The following is a 21,265-nucleotide window of genomic DNA, read 5'->3' as shown; positions in this document are numbered from 1 at the left end:
GTGGGTGAGGGGCTATAGATCCACTCCCCTGTTTAGACTGCATGGTAGGACTGTTTTTGTGTTTTACACTTTTAGGGCCAGATGTAGCAAAAATTTGCTAGTCGCAAATGGCCCGAATCGCAATTTGTGACCCCGCAAAATCGGAAATGGGATGCAAAAATCCCATTTCCGAATCGGAAATTGCGACGTGAGCCATTACCGATTCACAAAATTTGCGACCCCATTGTGCGACCCGCAAATAGGGAGACGCAATTTGCGAGTCGCAAACCATATGCAAAAGCCACTCGCAAATTGCGACAAGTCGCAAAAAGCCCATTTTGCACACCCAAATTACCACTAACTCAGAGCAGGTGGTAACCATAACCAAAGTATAATAGGAGACCCAGAAGGCATCTGGGTTACTTAAAATGGCTGAAATATATGTGATAGCAAGGAGGAGGAGAGTCCAACCGCACAGAAGAGGAGGAGGAGGAGTCAGAGACAGGAGAGGATATACAGAACCAGGCAGTCACGTTTCCAACAAACTGAGGAGGAGACAAATACAGACTCAGCAGTACAGCAATACTAGAATTAATTGATCTACTCAATCCGCAGCTTCAACGACAGACTGTGCGCGGCTGTGCCATCCCCACACATGTGCAAGTGCTATGCTCACTGCACCTCTTGGCCTCGGGTAGCTATCAGGGGGTGATTGCTGTGGCAGGTGGGGTATCCCAAAGTGCCCTCTCACGATTCTTCAGATCATTCCTAGATGCCATACTCACACACATGTCCAGATACATATATCTACCCTGGAATGAGGCAGAAATCAACAGCACCAAGTTGGAATTCTACAGAATTGCCAACTTCCCACATGTAATAGGGTGTGTGGACGGGACTCATATACAAATATGCCCTTCTGCAAATCTGGAATATCTGTTCCGCAACCGGAAGTGTACCCACTCACTGAACATCCAGGTGGTATGTGACGCCCATTATGTAATCACTGACATGGTAGCCAAATTTCCAGGGAGTACACATGACTCTTACATTTTCAGGCACAGTGGGATACACCAACGCCTAGAACGTGGGGAGTTTGGAGACGGATATCTATTAGGTATTGCTGCAGACACAGTGAAGCCATACACACAGGTCACTGTAGAAACCATCCATGCCCTGCTAACATTGTCAAATTTTGCCACACAGGTGACATGGCTACGACCATGGATACTTACCCCGTACCTAACACCCAGCAATGAGAATGAGAGGCGATATAACAGTGCACATAGGAGGACCATAAATGTCATAGAGAGGACCTTTGGACTGTTAAAGGCAAGATTCCGATGCCTCCACAGAAGTGGAGGTGCGCTCCACTATGCCCCAATAACAGCTTTCAAGATAGTAGGCGCATGCGCTATACTGCACAACACTGCCACCAGACGTGGGCTACATCTTACCCCTGAAGACCCAGATTCGGAGGATGACGAGCAAGAGCTACCACATCACCAGCCTGGGGATAGAAGCATTGCAAATCAAGGCAGAAAGAGACAGGACCACATTGCAAACCAATACTTTAGAAGGTATGTGGTAACTGTCACCACACACACTAATGTCACACACAAAAAGCTCAGTTGTGAAGTGGATCAAACAATACTTTTTAATAAGTTAACCTAATAACGAAATAACTGAACTGTTGTTAAGGGGCTGCACATGTCCACCCTCAATGAGGACACATTAACTCCATGTGACTCATGTGTCCTGCAGTGCTTGGGCCTAACACCTCCTCCTGGTACGCCCAGCATGGCTTGTGCTAGGTGGGTCAGCAGACCCCTGACATGCACTGCCACTCCGCAAGACACTTGTGTCTGTGGCAGATGCGCTGCTGATAGTGGACCCCTCCTCACTGTCCTGAGGTGTCTCAGCCGTGCACCTAGCCACCTGTCTGGCCTCCAGCATGTCCACAGCGTAGCTAATGCGACCCAGTCCCCGAGCCACATCCCCTGCAAAGTGGCCCAAGTCCACCTGCAAGCTCACAGTACGTCGTGACAGCCCTGTGGTGTTCACTGCGAGACGGACAATGGATGCAGCCATTTGGTCCAATCTCTGTACCAGCTGGCGCTCACGGCGCCTTGCACTCTGTCTCTCTGACACCAGTTCCATCACCAGTTGCCGTATGGATAGTGCAAGGTCACTGACATTGTCATTCAAACGTGTGAACTGTGTGTTCACTTCTGCCAGGCCATTTGTAAAATTGTGCTCCATCCTTTGCTTTGCCCCAGAAATGATTCTCAACTGCCTTGTTTGCAGGTGCTGACCAGATATGAGGGATGCCTCAACTGCATACATGGATGCGCCACCTATATCCTCCTGGGACACTGCTTGGACTTGGAGTCTGCGTCTGCGGCGCAGTGGTGGTTCTGGGTCTTGCTGTCTCACACTGTGGCTGGGACCAGGTGCTGTGTCTCTTTCCTCCATGTCCACTTCTTCAGCTGGAGGGAACTGTGGTGGTGTGGTGCTGGGTCATGTAGTGGCTGCTGCAGCCTCCTGCCCTGCCTGTGGTCTGGTTTCTTCACCCTGGACGGTGTGGCTGGTGGGGGTGTCTTGTGGGAGACCCAGGGAACACACTGTCAGTATCTAACATCTGTTGTATGCCTCCTAATAAACAGTTGCCTATAAGCTGACTACTGTACTACATTGCCCATAATGCACCATTAAGGTGGTTGCTAGTCTGGACTGGAGCTAGTTTGGTTGTGCATGCTGCTGTGTATTGGGTGGGTGCGGGTATAGCATCTATAGGTGTACATGCATGTTTCATGGTACTCACTTTTTAATGTCCCTGGCGCTGACATGTCCAGTGCTCCCATTCCTGACACTGCTTCAGGCACCAATGTCTGTTCAACCAGTTCCTCCATGGCTGTGGGTGGTGGGATGGTGGAAGGGCCTCCTCCTGTGCCCCTCATCTCCCTGAGGCACTCTGCCACCCTCTCCTTTGTCCTGGAGCGCAGGTCATACCACCGTATTTTGATTTCCTCTATGCTTCTGTGGCTCACCCCTATGGCATTGACCCTCTCCTGGATGTCTTGCCAGATTCTCCTCTTTTCAGTGTCTGGGACACTCAGGGCAGCCTTTCCAAACAGCTGGTCATGGTGCTGGCAGCATTCCTCTGTTCCTCAAGTTCCTTTTCAGAGAATTTCAATTTTCTCTTCCTGCCTGCACTGCTTGAGTCTTCCATTGTTGCTGCTGTTCCTCCAGGTAGTTGCTCAGCAGTTAGAAAAGGGTGTGGTCCTCCCTCCTCCCAGGTGTATTTGATGTCTTCCTGGCTCTGATGTCATCAGCAAGAGCCAGGAAGTGTTTTTCAAACTGTTTTGCTGCACCTGCATGCAATTTGTGGCACAGTCGCAATTTGCGATACCCACTTGCAATTTCCGAGTTCGTTTTTAGCAAGGTCGCAAAAAGCGACCTCGCTAACAGTGGACTCGCAATCTGCGGTGCAACATCATTTGCGAGTCGCAAAATGATGTTGCTTTTTTTTGTTGGATCCCATTTTGCGAGTCGGAAATTGCGACTCGCAATGACTCGCAATTTCCGACTCGCAAATTTTTTGCTTCCTACATCTGGCCCTTAGTTACATGTCTGCTCCTATTGTCCTTTATTATCCTCGTTGTTGCTATGCACTTGCTTTTATTCAAGATGCAGAAATTTTAATAAAGGCTTATTGAAATATTTTCTGCCTCGGTTGTCTTTGCCTGAGTGAGATTTTGGCAAGAGAGATAAAGGGATGCAATCTGATGTAGCACGATTCCCTGGGGAGTCTATCTTGCCATGAGCTTGGTTGCCACAATCATCTCAGTCAGAGATGGGGCACTGCTAGTTAGCCTGAAACCCCGGATTAGGCCGACAGGTGTCACCTGGTGTGGGACTTTACTTAGTTCCCACAACCCAGGCATTCCTACCACACAAATCCAGAAGCCTCATTACCATAATGAGAACCTACGTGACATGGCGCTACCAACATTTGGTCAGGCACAAAAAATCAGATCTTCCTAAGTATCTGTATCTCACTGAAGGCTAAAGACACCCTGATACTATATACAGAGACGTCTGTGGTATTGAGGATTTCCTCGTCAGCTAGATAGGTGGGACCTATCCTGAGCTGGAGGTTGTTCAAGCATGAACCATGAAAGGATTGATCCCCATTTGGTATCCTTATCTCTGAACACATAAAAGTAGTAATATGGGAACGCTCAATGGGTAGCAATAGCAGTAAATATGAGAGGCCCCCTTACTGCACATTTATTGGCAAGTGGCCTAGTGGCCCAGAGAGGCCCGGTTACATTTGCTGTAGAAGCCTATGCAGCACACAGAACAGATTTTTTTTATTCTTGGGTCACCTTCCCAGCAGTCGATGGGAACATAAATATCTTTCATAACTATACACCTGTAAATCCACCTGCACAATACAGAGCTAATGCATATTTGGAAATACCGTTATCTTATTAAGACCACAATAATTGGCTTGATGGCACCCTACCCCATACAATTTTACCTGTTAGGTTAGGTCAGTTGAGTAATGCTGGCCCGACCTGGTCTTTATTGACCAAATATACACCTCATCCTGATGTAGCAGGCTTGGCGGTCACTGAGGTCCACCGCTTATATACAGAGATCATTACAGTATATAGATTGTTAGTACAATTTGTAATGCAAACATTAAACACAAACCCAGCACGAGCTGCTCCAGTGCAAGCACATGCACTAACGCCAGGCATTAATCCTGCAACTGTACATTCGATCATGGGTAAAGTACCAGCCAAACGGGAGGAAATTCTGGGGCATATTTATACTCTGTTTGCGCCGAATGTGCGTCAAAAATTTTGACGCACAATCAGCGCAAACCCTGCCCCATATTTATACTTTGACGTCCGACCCCGCGGGCGTCAAAATTCCACCATGTGCGTCATTTTTTGGAAGGGGGAACCAGCCTTGCGTTAATTATATGCAAGGTAGGCGTTCCCTTCCAAAAAATGACTTTAAGGCCTGTGCCCCATATTTATACTCTGACGTCATTTTGACGCACAGGAGTTGGTGGGCCTTAAAAAATTACGCACAGCCTGATGGGCGCCGTTTTTTAACTCCTGGGTCAGGGCAGGCGTTAAGGGACCTGTGGGCTCGGAAGGAGCCCAGAGGTGCCCTCCCCTGCCCCCAGTGACACCCCCTGCCACCTTGCCCACCCCAGGAGGACACCCAAGGATGGAGGGACCCATCCCAGGGAAGTAAAGGTAAGTTCAGGTAAGTATTTTTTCAGATTTTTTTTGTGGCATAGGGGGGCCTGATTTGGGCCCCCCTACATGCCACTATGCCCAATGACCATGCCCAGGGGACATAAGTCCCCTGGGCATGGCCATTGGGTAAGGGGGCATGACTCCTGTCTTTGCTAAGACAGGAGTCATGTCAATGGAGTTTGGGTGTAAAATAAAATGGCGCAAATCCGGTTTGAGGCCTGAATTTTGCCTCAGACCTGACTTGCCCCATTTTTTGACGCACAACTCCCATTTTCCCATACGCCTGCGCTGCCTGGTGTGAGTCATTTTTTTTGACGCACACCAGTCCGCAGCGCCGGCTAACGTCATTCCATAAATAAGGCGCCCGCATGGCGTTAGCCGGCGGTAACATTTTTGACGCACAACTCCGTTGGCGCAGTTGTGCGTCAAAAAGTATAAATATGGGCCTCTGTTTTGGTTAGCTCAAAAAATAAATGCACTGGAAGCAGTCTTTCCCCACACGGGACCTCAGGATAAAAAAATAATTTTGACAATGCGCTTGCCTTTGGGGATGGTTCCCACAATTGAAAACTGCAATACATGGGGCATGGTACTTGCTCCGCTCTACACAACTGCACCCGGTACACCAACGCTTGCCAATCTTCCGGAGGTATTGAAACAAATACAAGATGAATATGGGTCAGCGCCTGCCCTAGATCTGGGGATGCAATTAATAGGTATTTTCGTCACTGTATCTTCAATCATATTTAAGTAACATTAAAGAAGAAGCAGTTGACCTGACAGTGTGCATGCGGCTCCGTGATGTTCCAGTACAGGATCAGGGAACGTGAGCTGCCAAAAATTATTGCTGAAACATACTCCAGTATAGGTAGGAGCAGTTTGGGAGCCAGACCGACTAAACCACAAGTACAGGGTAGATCCAATAGGGATGCTGCCAAACAAACACTTAAGAGTTCGTAAAAACACTGGGATAAAAAACAACAAACAGCTAAAAAGGATAGGGGAAAGGTCTGCATTGGGTGACCACACAAAATAGGTACAACCTTAGAAATAGGGATAGTATAAAAACACCTGACAAGTATCAGTATACTGATACACACCAATCTCGTTCCTTTCAGGATTCACCGGAAAAATGAAGTGAGAGAGGTGGGCGGTTAGATCAGCAGACCGAGTATGTGAAACCGAGAAAGGACTCCCAACGCTCGTCAGAAGTTTCTGTTAAAAAAGAAGAGAAACTTCCACAACAGAAACCACAATTTAAAGAGAAAAAAGTGGCAGCAGTTGCAGTGTGACATGCCACTCAAGAAGAGGGCTTTACTAAAGAACAAGTAGTGGGCGCTAGCAATGCTAGGCAGTGCAGCAGAAGTCACAATAGTTCTCCGGGATCTTCTAGAGCATCTGGAGGTGAAAGCAACTGATGACTATCTACAAGCTGAGACTGAGGGCATGAGAGTCTCCACACCAGACAGAGTGTATAAAGTAACTATTCAGTTAGAGGGGGACATCGAACGCATAATAGATGCCATCTTTTGGGATCACGTCATCTCTATTTATGATATTCTGCTGGCTGAAAAAGACTGCCCACCATATTTGTAAAAATCCTTCTCGACCCTCGTTCCAAAAGAGCTCATTGAAAAATATGCCATTGACTGGGCAGTTGTGCAGGCACCTGCACTATATCGCAATCATGAAGGATGGGACAAAGATTCTCCCTACCATATAATACCAATAAAATCAACACCTCATCCCCAACCTCAATATCCAATAAAATATGAGGCAAAAGCCCCATTGAGGGAAATCCTCACACAACTAGAGTATCAAGGTGTTATCAAACACTCTGGCTCATCAATGAATAATCCATTATTTCCGGTCACTAAACCCGACCACTCATATAAAATAGTCTTAGAGTGATTTCAGATGATTGGGATGTAAAGACAGTTGATACTATGATGTCTGATCTACAGTATTATACAGTTTTTGAAAACAATGATGTGTACCAATTTAAAGGAAATTATGGAGATATGTTCTGTTTTAATCATTGTGAACATAATTTAATTTACAGAGCTAGTACCCCAAAGATTGTTTTTAAATAAGCACAATGGGAACACTGCCCAAGAGGCAGTTCAAAAGCATATATTGAAAAGTTTGCATATTTTTCTGAACATGATGTCAAGAATGCTGAGTCATATTATTTCAAATTGCCAGTGATGGAAGATTTGCATGTATTATTGACTGACACAAAATTAATATATTCTGATTCTTTTGTTTCCCGATTGGCCATGGAAGGTTATGAACATTGGGTTAATTAGATTGATTTAAAAAGTATGTGGGGAACAGAAAATTGGCAAATTAGAGCTACAGAAGCTTTTTTTAGGGCTTGTATGATTCCTGCTCAGGTGATATTCTTCAAATGAAACAGTACAACAAACATGCTGTTTAGGCTTAGCGAACATTAAAGAACTGAATGTACCCAGTATTCCCGTCCCTGCAAAATTTAGCAAATGGCAAAAGTATATAAATGCATCTGAAGATCAGCTTAATGAATGTGCCCAAAATGGACATATAACACGTCGTTATCACGTCCTGGTGGGTGGTTATTGTCGCCTATAGACACCAAGGGGTGCCGTACGCATTTTATAAACTCCTCAGGGTGTTTTGAAACTAATAGGCTGGACCCTCGCGATATATCCTTAGAACACTCTGGTTTTGTGACAACATATAGTGTACGGAAACTGTGCCAGCAATGCATGAAGGTCTCCCCACTAGATGCTGGTAAGGGACATCTTGGTCTGCTTTCCAATAAAACAGATTTACAGGACTTCCTGTTAGGCACCAGAAGACAGCGCAGAAAATGCTTCATATATGGAACATACAATGAAATTTGGAAACTTTCCCAACAAGAAGCGACTGCCCAGTTAAAGCATATAGATCAGGAACATTTAGAGAAAGCATTAGCCATCGTAGATAATGGAAATAACACCTTGTCCGACCACAGGTACACCCTTACTAACATTGTGTCCTCTGTAATAGATATAGTACAGAGTGATGTGTCAATTCTGCAACATGGACAAAGTCAGCTACGATCCATCATGTAGTTAGGTTGGACACTACAAACACTGAAGGCAGGTTGCGTCCCCTGGCAACATATGAGCGCAAGGGAGATTTCTTCGACATTTAATTTAATGCAACAACAACAAATGAAGGCTAAGAAGGAAGCAACATATATCATGTTGAGAATCGAGGAATTAGAAAAGTTGCCCTTTACTGTGGCTGAGGTACCCTCTGCTGAATGGTTAATACATGGGGTTATTAATCTGCCTATTTCAACACATCAATTCACATCCTGCTTGAAACACATTCCGGTAGGCAGATATGAAAGGCTGGGAGATGATTACATACACGAGGTGTGGGAGCTTCCCTTTTCATACAAATGTTTCAATGGCATGAAAGAGGTCTTTCTTAGCTGCAGCGAATATGAGACTTCAGTGAGCCATTTGATGGTTTGTAAACAGCTGTCCTTGCACAGGGCATGTAATGCCTCTGCGGCAAATTTAGCTTGTTTTTATGAAGGGAGGGTCTATATCCTTGATTAGACCTACGTTCCAGATGCTTTCCAATGGCAGCTATGTGCTCATTAACAGTGAGAGCTGTTGGGAATGCAAGCTGGAATACCTTATGTTGTTTCCGTCTCCAAAAGTGTTACATGCTGCAGGAACTTCCTTTTTCCCCCGCGCAATTCAAAGGAGTAACAGACATCTGGCCCCATATTGCTACTTCTGATGTTAGTTTTGACAAGTTGAGCAGACTGAAAGCCTTATTGTTTCGAAAACATGTGGCACTTATATCAGCCCGTGAGACCTATGCGCTTCAGGTTACCAGGTCATATGCGGAGATTCGGTCCCTTTTAAATACTCATTTTCCTAGACACTTTTGTGAACTCGTGGGACGAATATTCAATGCGTCTAGTACAAGTGGAATCGCCCACTTTTTTAAAGCTGTTGATTCTGGTTTCATTCAAACCTTCTCCTCCATATTCAGTTTAATATCTTCACCCATGCATTCACTTTTGTCGAGTATTTTTGGGGGATTCCGGATCACTTTGGCTATAATTGGTGGCATTCTGCTGCTGATACTTTTTCTGTGCAATGGCTGTCCATTCACGGTGAAGTGGACTGAAAGCGCTACCACAGCGCAACTGTGTCTTGAAAGCATGATGAAGTATTTCAGAGCACCTCTCCTGCAACAGCTGGAGTGTGACTGGTCTTTGTCATTTCAACCAGTTTTGGATTGTGTGCAGCCCGTGTTTTGATGCCTCTGGTGCCTCTTTGAATGTGCACTGGACATCTGTCTTTCTACACAGCGTTTACTCTCATTGGATGCTGGACTGTTGATGTTCCCGATAAGGGCTCATTGTCAGACATGCGCGTTGAGGGTGTTTTTGCTACAGGAAGCCGTTTATGAGTTGCACTTTGTGGATCTGGCTACTCTTAACTCTACAGTAGGCATGACACGGAATGCCCTGCCTAAGCTGAAGCTCAGGCTCTGGAACATTAGTGCTCTGTGGTCTTCCTAGGACATGACTTGGATATTTTATCACCTGCCGAAGTGGACCGTCTCCTGGCTTTCATTGTCCTGGATATAATTGGTGATGTCCAAAATGACTTTGACTTTTGAAATTTGGTTCCACATGCCACGTCGTAGCATTTGAAATTGTCCTTTCCTATGGCTTGTGTTTCATGAACTTGTCATGATTAACGCCTTAGTTGATGCTTTAGTTTAGGGTTTTGTATGCCTCATTTCCGCATTAGCTTTGAACCACCTTTGACCAGCAAGTGGAGGGTGTTATATAGCTATTTAAGCCATGTTTTAGACATCTTGTTTTAGCTAACTAGGGCTGCTGCTGTGCACTTTAACCCTATTTCATTTTATATGGCTTTATTGCTTTATACATTGCTTTATTTTTCTAGCAATAGCTACATTTGTGGTGCTGTTTTATTTTTTCCTCTATCTTATTATTGTTTCACCTAGGAAATCATTGTGTTCTTAGTAGGACATGTAGTTCACTTTGTGCATTCTCCAAGGTTACAGTCAGATAGGGTTGCCGACAAAAGTGGTATGCTGTGTCTCCAGCATTCACAGAAATACACTCATACGTGGGGACCATTTCTTAGAATGTCAGCTGTTCTATTATAAAAAACACCCCTTAGTCCCAGACACATTAGAGGGAGATTCCAGCCAGAGGACCGCAACTGTATGCTGATTGCTGCAAGCTTCGCTACAGCTACTTGCTTAGAGGGCCGAGCCCTGAACCAAATGGGGACGGTGTCTCTTTAGACCTCAGGCCTCTTCTTCAGGTATGAGGGATGATGTTCTCCCAGGGGGAAGCCCAAAGGGCAGATTAGGCTTAGTATGCTGTGCTCATACTTAGCGTAGGTGAGGGGCTATAGATCCACTCCCTTGTTTAGGCAGCATGGTAGGACTGTTTTTATGTTTTACTCTTTTAGTCACGTCTGCTCCTATTGTCTTTTATTATCCTCGTTATTGCTATGCACTTGCTTTCATCCAACATGCAGATATTTTAATAAATGCTTCTTGAGATATATTCTGCCTCCGTTGTCATTGCCTGAGTGAGATTTTGGTAACTGAGCGAAAGGGATGCGACCATTTCTGGGGGGGACCATTTCTTAGAATGTCAGCTGTTTTATTATAAAAAAAAAACACCCCTTAGTCCCAGACACATTAGAGGGAGATTCCAGCCAGAGGACCACAACTGTATGCTGATTGCTGCAAGCTTTGCTACAGCTACTTGCTTAGAGGGCCGAGCCCTGAACCAGATGGGGATGGTGTACCACTATTCCCTGGGGAGTCTATCTTGCCAGGAGCCCGGTTGCCGCAATCATCTCCGTCAGAGATGGGGCACTGCTAGTTAGCCAGAAACCTGGGATTAGGCCAACAGGTGTCACCTGGTGTGGAATTGTACTTAGTACCCACAACCCAGGCGATCCTACCGCCCAAAGCCAGTAGCCTCATTATCCTAATGAGAACCTACGTGACAATTTCAGTCCATGGAACCCAACAGGATTCACTGGTGATAGTTAAGTTATTTACAAAATATATCAAGATGAATGTGACTTCCTATTAAACTACACATAGTAGAACTTCATCATGGTTAATCATCTGTGAGTTATGAATAGCCCAATGAAGTGAAATATTACCATGTTCTTGCACAACCTTCAAACAGAGACTTTAGGGCGGTGCGACCAGTGCAGCTTCACCTGGCTCTGACTTTGGTGGGGCGCGCTGTGTATAAAAATAGCTTATGGGTTTAATAGTTGAACTTCTTTGTGCGTCCAGCAGTTTCAGGCAACAATAAAAATGTCAAAATAAATCAGATGATTAATGAGAGATCAGTATTTTGTCTAGAGTGTGGCAGTTGTGACTCATCATAAAGTAGAGCAGAGGGATAATGTGCCTGCTGCAAAAAACGTGTACTATGCAGATCACCAAACTGAATGTGAGTGGACTATGACCCTGCCTTTAAACATAAAAACAGGGAGTAAAAGACATGCAAGAACAACTGGCGTCGTTAGAAGGTGTCCATATGGGGCTCATGCTCTAACTATATTTGTCTTGCTCCTCATCCCCATGTGAGGGGGCACAGCCACTGCGGTTGAGTGCTGAGTGACCACACATTCAAAGTTTGAAACAAACAGATGACATGCAATTCACACTTAAAACAGATGTTAGCCCCCAACAGTTCCCAGGACTGGGTTAAACGGGGATCAGCAGAGGTCAAAGTATAAACAGGCCATGCAATTAAAAAAGTTTGAAACAAACAGAGGCCCTGAAATGAAAAACCTAAAACAGATGTCTATTTCTGGGCCCAGCCCCTCCACAAAGCAGGTACATAATTAGCATTCAGTAGCAAGTATAAAAGCCCCCACATTCACAGGCCTCTTTTTTCTGAACTACATATTTGAAGTTTGCGGAGAGCAGGGGCCACCGAAATGTTGAAAAGATGAAGGGCAGAGGGCAGACTGGTGATGCAAGCCAACTACTGCTTAAGGTAGGTAATTATTGTAGGAAAGTACCGTCTTCCCTAGCATGTTCCCCTCATATTTCACTGTATATATGTTGTTTTAGTCTATGTGTCACTGGTACCCTGCCAGGCAGGGCCCCATTGTTCATAAGTATGTGCCCTGTATGTGTTCCCTGTGTGAAGCCTAACTGTCTCACGAGGCTCTGCCAACCAGAACCTCAGTGCTTATGCTCTCTCTGCTTTCCAAATTTGTCACTAACAGACTAGTGACTAAATTTACCAATCCACATTGGCATACTGGTACACCCATATAATTCCCTAGTATATGGTACTGAGGTACCCAGGGTATTGGGGTTCCAGGAGATCCCTATGGGCTGCAGCATTTCTTTTGCCACCCATAGGGAGCTCTGACAATACTTACACTGGCCTGCCACTGCAGCTTGCGTGAAATAACGTCCACGTTATTTCACAGCCATTTACCACTGCACTTAAGTAACTTATAAGTCACCTATATGTCTAACCTTCACCTGGTGAAGGTTGGGTGCAAAGTTACTTAGTGTGTGGGCACCCTGGCACTAGCCAAGGTGCCCCCACATCGTTCAGGGCGAATTCTCCAGACTTTGTGAGTGCGGGGACACCATTACAGACGTGCACTGTACATAGGTCACTACCTATGTACAGCGTCACAATGGTAACTCCGAACATGGCCATGTAACATGTCTAAGATCATGGAATTGTCACCCCAATGCCATTCTGGCATTGGGGGGACAATTACATGATCCCCCGGGTCTCTAGCATAGTACCCGGGTACTGCCAAACTGCCTTTCCGGGATCTCCACTGCAGCTGCTGCCAACCCCTCAGACAGGTTTATGCCCTCCTGGGGTCCAGGCAGCCCTGGCCCAGGAAGGCAGAACAAAGGATTTCCTCTGAGAGAGCGTGTAACACCCTCTCCTTTTGGAAATAAGTGTCAGGGCTGGGGAGGAGTAGCCTCCCCCAGCCTCTGGAAATGCTTTGATGGGCACAGATGGTGCCCATCTCTGCATAAGCCAGTCTACATTGGTTTAGGGATCCCCCAGCCCTGCTCTGGCGCGAAACTGGACAAAGGAAAAGGGAGTGACCACTCCCCTGACCTGCACCTCCCAGGGGAGGTGCCCAGAGCTCCTCCAGTGTGTCCCAGACCTCTGCCATCTTGGAAACAGAGGTGTTTGTGGCACACTAGACTGCTCTGAGTGGCCAGTGCCAGCAGGTGACATCAGAGGCTCCTTCTGATAGGCTCTTACCAACTTGGTAGCCAATCCTCCTTCCTTGGTAGCCAAACCTCCTTTTCTGGCTATTTAGGGTCTCTGCTTTGGGGAATTCTTTTGATAATGAATGCAAGAGCTCACCAGAGTTCCTCTGCATCTCCCTCTTCACCTTCTACCAAACGATAGACCGCTGACTGCTCAGGACGCCTGCAAAACCGCAATAAAGTAGCAAGACGACCACTAGCAATCTTGTATCGCCTCATCCTGCCGGCTTTCTTGACTGTTTCCAGGTGGTGCATGCTCTAGGGGTAGCCTGCCTCCTCCCTGCACCAGGAGCTCTAAAGAAATCTCCTGTGGGTCGATGGAATCTTCCCCCGGCAATCGCAGGCAACAAAAGACTGCATCACTGGTCCTCTGGGTCTCCTCTCAGCACGACGAGTGTGGTCCCTGGAACTCAGCAACTCTATCCAAGTGACTCCCACAGTCCAGTGACTCTTCAGTCCAAGTTTGGTGGAGGTAAGTCCTTGCCTCCCCACGCTAGACTGCATTGCTGGATACTGCGTGATTTGCAGCTGCTCTGGCTCCTGTGCACTCGCCCAGGATTTCCTTCATGCACAGCCAAGCCTGGGTCCCCGACACTCCTTTCTGCAGTGCACAACCTTCTGAGTTGTCCTCTGGAGTCGTGGGACTCCCTTTTGTGACTTTGGGTGGACTCCAGTTCACTCTTCTTCCAAGTGCCTGTTCAGGTACTTCTGCGGGTGCTGCCTGGTTTTGTGAGGGCTCCCTGACTTGCTGGGTGCCCCCTCTGTCTCCTCCTCCAAGTGGTGATATCCGGGTCCCCCCTGGGCCACAGCAGCACCCAAAAACCTTTACTGCGACCCTTGCAGCTAGCAAGGTTTGTTTGCGGTCTTTCTCCGTGGGAATACCTCTGCGAGCTTCATCGCGACGTGGGGCATCCATCCCCGAAAGGAGGAGTTCCTTGACCTCTTCTTTCTTGCAGAACTCCAAGCTTCTTCCAACCGATGGCAGCTTCTTTGTACCCTCAGCTGGCATTTCCTGGGCTCCTGCCCACTCTCGACACTGTCACGACTATTGGACTTGGTCCCCTTGTCTTACAGGTACACAGGTCCGGAAATCCACTGTGGTTGCATTGCTGGTGTTTGTTCTTCCTGCAGAAACCCCCTATCACGACTTCTATGCTCTCTGGGGGTAGTAGGTACACTTTACACCTACCTTTCAGGGTCTTGGGGTGGGCTATTTTTCTAACCCTCACTGTTTTCTTACAGTCCCAGCGACTCTCTACAAGCTCACATAGGTTTGGGGTCCATTTGTGGTTCGCATTCCACTTTTGGAGTATATGGTTTGTGTTGCCCCTATACCTATGTGCTCCTATTGTAATCTACTGTAATTCTACACTGTTTGCATTTCTTTTCTTGCTATTACTTACCTAAGTTTGGTTTGTGTACATATATATTGTGTATATAACTTATCCTCATACTGAGGGTACTCACTGAGATACTTTTGGCATATTGTCATAAAAATAAAGTACCTTTATTTTTAGTACTTCTGTGTATTGTGTTTTCTATTTGATATTGTGCATATGACACCAGTGGTATAGTAGGAGCTTTACATGTCTCCTAGTTCAGCCTAAGCTGCTTTGCCATAGCTACCTTCTATCAGCCTAAGCTGATAGAAACAGCTCTTCTACACTAATAAGGGATAACTGGACCTGGCACAAGGTGTAAGTATCTCTGGTACCCACTACAAGCCATGCCAGCCTCCTACATTGGTTGTGCAGCGGTGGGATAAGTACTTGTAACTACTTACCACTTTCCCATTGTGTACTTTTCATAAGAGAATAATATACAAAACAGTTCAGTGTATGTACACCTAACCAAAAAGTTTTGCTTTTCTCCTCTTAAACTTTTTACAAAGTGCTGAAAAGTATTCTAAAACTTCTAAAAGTTTCCAAAAAGTTTGAAAAAGTTTTTTTCTCTGTTCTTTAGAAAGTTCTGAAACTTTTTCTTCCTTCTCACTATTTCTAAACCTTTTACTATCATGTCTGAAGTAGAGTCAGCTCTTAATTTGGTCAACACTACTTATGACAATTTGAATTATAAGAGCCTAAGGAGTCACTGCTTAGAGGGAGATTTAGCGATAGGAAAGAACCCTACCAAAGAATTTCTATTTAACATGCTTATTGTGAATGATGAGTCCCAAGCAGGCACTTCAAATGAGAGGTTAATAGAAGGTTCCCAATCTGACTCAGGGGATCTCCTTGAGGGAGGTAGGGAGTGTTCTGATCAAGATTTGCCCTCTAACAAGACACCCAGTAAAGTTGGTAGTAACGGAGGTTCCCATCCCAGTAGGGAAGTCTTTATTCCTAGAGGCCAAGTTGCTAGGGTTCAGTCAGTTAGGGACAGATCCCCCTCTGTTGGTTCCAATATATCTTCTGTGTCCAAGCATGACTCATCAGGTCATGGCTAGTCTTATTGTCCTTCGTTTGGGGGGTGGGGGGGGGTGTAGGAAAGTACCATCTTGCCTAGCATGTAACCCCCATATTTCACTGTATATATGTTGTTTTAGTCTATGTTTCAGTGGGACCCTGCCAGGCAGGGCCCCAGTGCTCATAAGTATGTGCCCTGTATGTGTTCTCTGTGTGATGTCTAACTGTCTCACTGAGGCTCTGCTAACCAGAACATCAGTGGTTATGCTCTCTCTGCTTTCCAAATTTGTCACTAAGAGGCTAGTGACTAAATTTACCAATTCACATTGGCATAGTGGTACACCCCTATAATTCCCTAGTATATGGTACTGAGGTATCCAGGGTATTGGGGTTCCAGGAGATCCCTATGGGCTGCAGCATTTCTTTTGCCACCCATAGAGAGCTCTGACAATTCTTACACAGGCCTGCCACTGCAGTCTGCGTGAAATAACGTCCACGTTATTTCATAGCCATTTACCACTGCACTTAAGTAACTTATAAGTCACCTATATGTCTAACCTTCACCTGGTGAAGGTTGGGTGCGAAGTTACTTAGTGTGTGGCCACCCTGGCACTAGCCAAGGTGCCCCCACCCCGTTCAGGGCAAATTCCCCGGACTTTGTGAGTGCGGGGACACCATTTCACGCATGCACTATACATAGGTCACTACCTATGTATAGCGTCACAATGGTAACTCCGAACATGGCCATGTAACATGTCTAAGATCATGGAATTGTCACCCCAATGCCATTCTGGCATTGGGGAGACAATTCCATGATCCCCCGGGTCTCTAGCACTGAACCTGGGTACTGCCAAACTGCCTTTTCAGGGTTTGCACTGCAGCTGCTGCCAACCCCTCAGACAGGTTTCTGCCCCCCTGGGATCCAGGCTGCCCTGGCCCAGGAAGGCAGAACAAAGGATTTCCTCTGAGAGAGGGTGTGACACCCACTCCCTTTGGAAATAGGTGTGAAGGCTGGGGAGGAGTAGCCTCCCCCAGCCTCTGGAAATGCTTTGATGGGCACAGATGCTGCACATCTCTGCATAAGCCAGTCTACACCGGTTTAGGGATCCCCCAGCCCTGCTCTGGTGTGAAACTGGACAAAGGAAAGGGGAGTGACCACTCCCCTGACTTGCACCTCCCAGGGGAGGTGCCCAGAGCTCCTCCAGTGTGTCCCAGACCTCTGCCATCTTGGAAACAGAGGTGTTTGTGGCACACTGGACTGCTCTGAGTGGCCAGTGCTAGCAGGTGACGTCAGAGGCTCCTTCTGATAGGCTCTTACCTCTCTTGGTAGCCAATCCTCCTTCCTTGGTAGCCAAACCTCCTTTTTTGGCTATTTAGGGTCTCTGCTTTGTAGAATTCTTTAGATAATGAATGCAAGAGATTACCAGAGTTCCTCTGCATCTCCCTCTTCACCTTCTACCAAAGGATCAACCGCTGACTGCTCAGGACACCTGCAAAACCGCAACAATGTAGCAAGACGACTACCAGCAACAATGTAGCGCCTCATCCTGCCGGCTTTCTCGACTGTTTCCTGGTGGTGCATGCTCTGAGGGTTATCTGCCTTCACCCTGCACTGGAAGCCATGAATAAATCTCCCGTGGGTCGACGGAATCTTCCCCCTGGAACCGCAGGCACCAAAAGACTGCATCACCGGCCCTCTGGGTCCCCTCTCAGCATGACAAGCGTGGTCCCTGGAACTCAGCAACTCTGTCCAAGTGACTCCCACAGTCCAGTGACTCTTCAGTCCAAGTTTGGTGGAGGTAAGTCCTTGCCTCCCCACGCTAGACTGCATTGCTGGGTACCACGTGATTTGCAGCTGCTCCGGCTCCTGTGTACTCTTCCAGGATTTCCTTTGTGCACAGCCAAGCTTGGGTCCCCGACACTCCTTCCTGCAGTGCACAACCTTCTGAGTTGTCCTCCGGCGTCGTGGGACTCCCTTTTGTGATTTCGGGGGGACTCCGGTTCACTCTTCTTCCAAGTGCCTGTTCAGATACTTCTGCGGGTGCTGCCTGCTTCTGTGAGGGCTCTGTGGGTTGCTGGGTGCCCCTTCTGTCTCCTCCACCAAGTGGCGACATCCGGATCCCTCCTGGGCCACAGCAGCACCCAAAAACCTCTACTGTGACCCTTGCATCTAGCAAGGCTTGTTTGTGGTCTTTCTGCATGGGACGACCTCTGCGAGCTTCATCATAACGTGGGACATCCATCCTTCAAAGGAGAAGTTCCCAGTCCTCTTCTTTCTTGCAGAACTCTAACCTTCTTCCAACCAGTGGCAGCTTCCTAGCACCCTCAGCCGGCATTTCCTGGGTTCCTGCCCACTCTCAACACTTTCGCGACTATTGGACTTGGTCCCCTTGTCTTACAGGTACTGAAGTCCAGAAATCCACTGTTGTTGCATTGCTGGTGTTAGTTCTTCCTGCAGAATCCCCCTATCACGACTTCTGTGCTCTCTGGGGGTAGTAGCTGCACTTTACACCTACCTTTCAGGGTCTTGGGGTGGGCTATTTTTCTAACCCTCACTGTTTTCTTACAGTCCCAGCGACCCTCTACAAGCTCACATAGGTTTGGGGTCCATTCATGGTTCGCATTACACTTTTGGAGTATATGGTTTGTGTTGCCCCTATACCTATGTGCTCTTCTTGTAATCCACTGTAATTCTACACTATTTGCATTACATTTCTTGCTATTACTTACCTAATTTTGGTTTGTGTACATATATCTTGTGTATATAACTTATCCTCATGCTGAGGGTACTCACTGAGATACTTTTGCATATTGTCATAAAAATAAAGTACATTTATTTTTAGTATATCTGTGTATTGTGTTTTCTTATATTGTGCATATGACACCAGTGGTATAGTAGGAGCTTTACATGTCTCCTAGTTCAGCCTAAGCTGCTTTTCCATAGCTACCTTATATCAGCCTAAGCTGCTAGAAACACCTCTTCTACACTAATAAGGGATAACTGGACCTGGCACAAGGTGTAAGTACCTCTGGTACCCACTACAAGCCAGGCCAGCCTCCTACAATTATGGCCTGTTTGTATGTATTGTATTGTGGTTTCAACCTTTAGTTATCCCCCTCAGCCTTTGCCCTATGTACCCTGAGAGTAATGTGTGCCAAAGTGTCTTTAGTGTAAAAATATGTTTTTAATTTTTGATAAAGAAAAGGGGGGTGCCAGGTCCCAAAACCCCATGGCCTACAGGTATTGGGGAGTTAGCGATGATCCATGCACTCCCTCCCCAGTTGACCGTTACTTTACATGGGCAGGGGTGGTGTCGAGAGCGAGGCTAGCGCACCCCTGTCCCAGCACCCCATGACCCAATACCCCCTCTGAGTGAGCTATGAGTCTGGGAGAGGAAGCGCCCACCTAAGGTCAGCCAGTGAGGGAAGGCAGCAGTCCCAACCCTCCTGGGACCTCCGAGGCTGAAGGTAAGTGTGCGTGTGTGTGTGTGATCTTTTAAAATGAATGTTTGGTGCGTGCGTGCATGTTTGAATGTTATGAGTGTTTTAATGGATATGTGTGCGTGTGTGTGTGTGTTTGAAAGAATGAGTATGTGTGTGCTTCCCCCCCCTCCTAAACCTGCCGGCTGCCACTGAACATGAGGCAGGCCAGAAAAAAATGACAGGGTCAGGGAGGCTTAGCTTTTGCAAGCTATGGAGAGCACTTTTGTTCCAGCATCAGGACACTTAATTACAGAAGGTTGGATTTGCATAAAAGAGTTTTGAAAGTGCAGTAAGTGATACCACATTAAGTAATACCACATTAGCGAATATGGTAACCTATTAAGCGATTATCGTAATTACATCAAATTGACCATCATTCTTTACAAAAAGGGCTCAAATCATTTGATACAAACATGTAGGTCGTCAGCATATTCTTCTCGACATTTATGATAGAAATAACATTGTCTTTTATACTTGTTTTTGTTGAGCGGTAATTATTATTAAACAACAATGATTTTATGACAAGACCAGAGGCTCCTATTATGCGTTCTTTTCTTGCTTTAATTTAGACAGCAGAAAGTGAAAAAACTACAAATCCAATGGGTGCAGAAAAGATCTGCCAATGGGAAGCATTCTGAAGTACATAAACGATAACCAATGAACATGGATGTATGGCATTATGACGTAACTGGACTGCAAGCAGCCCTCTTTTCTTGCTGCTCACAAGCCAGTTAAGTCATATTTTCTTTCTATTCCGTACTATTTGTGTTTTACTAAATGTCGTTTTTTATATTGAAGCGTGGTTAGGCACGCTAATGCATTTATTTGTCTCCGTCACGTCCTTGCTCAGTCGGCAAGTTGCCGCACGTTTCTGAAAAAAAATTTATTTCCCTGCTTCGCGCTCCCTTCGCGCGCGCGCCGCATTTCCCAGCGTTTCTCCCGCTCCTCAAGCGGTCAGCCGTTATTTCGGCTCGCGCTTGAGGAGAGAGGAGTTTCCTGCTGTCGCACGTCCCGGATAGCCCTTTTTCAACCGTGTTTTCAAGGAAATTTGTTTTCTTACCGGCCCGGTTTTCCTTTTTCTCCTCTCGTTGTTCTGCCTCAGCTCACCTTCCTCAGAAACGTCTTAGTCTACACCCCGGGGCGGGGCTTATTGATTATTTACACTCCCCCTCTTTTTCCATTAACCCTTAAGCGGTATTCTGAGAAGTTTGTTTCTTTTTTTCCTAATATTTCACTTTGTTGGCAAAAATGGAGTCTGGCAGTTCCCCTTCACCTCAGGTTGACCAGGAGGAAGTGTCTGCCATTAAACAAGATATTAATATGTTTATTCAGAACTCTGTACAACAAGCTGTAAATACTTCTATGAACAAATTAACAAAAAATTTAGAAGGTTCAATGTTGAAAATGTTAAACAAGACTTTATCTACCCAGTCTGCAGGGTTTTGCAGACAGCGCCTTTCCCCCAAGTCAAAAAGTGTACAAAAATTGGCGCTAAAGACTGGTGAGGTTTCCTTACCCATGGCAGAGGACGCGGCTCCTCAAAAGACTCCAAGAAAGGAGAATAATGCGCCTGATGGTACATCACTAAAACTAAAGGCTAAAGCTAAACATGTTATATCCCCATTAATAATTTCCTCTATTCCCGATACCAACGACGATGTACCTGACACAGATTCAGATGTGGACCCATCTGGCCATGATGACGTGGGTTCTTCGCCCATCCCCCAAAAACCTAAGTTTTCCTCCTCTGTCCTAGACACCTCCAACCCTCTTTTAGATTGCGAAGTCGTA

General features: G+C 46.3%; 1 long non-coding RNA gene across 1 annotated transcript in view; it reads right to left on the bottom strand.

The window, feature by feature from the left end:
• The window catches only part of LOC138283341 (uncharacterized), a 57,702-nt gene extending 36,733 nt beyond the window's left edge, over positions 1 to 20,969 (bottom strand). The window contains exon 1 of the long non-coding RNA XR_011201200.1: positions 20,535 to 20,969. This is a non-coding gene — a long non-coding RNA (uncharacterized lncRNA). The remainder of the gene's footprint in view (positions 1 to 20,534) is intronic.
• Between the last annotated feature and the right edge of the window lie 296 nt (positions 20,970 to 21,265).

Source organism: Pleurodeles waltl, chromosome 3_1 (assembly GCF_031143425.1).
Source record: "Pleurodeles waltl isolate 20211129_DDA chromosome 3_1, aPleWal1.hap1.20221129, whole genome shotgun sequence".
Classification (NCBI taxonomy): domain Eukaryota; kingdom Metazoa; phylum Chordata; class Amphibia; order Caudata; family Salamandridae; genus Pleurodeles; species Pleurodeles waltl.
This window is presented reverse-complemented; position numbering and strand designations above follow the sequence as displayed.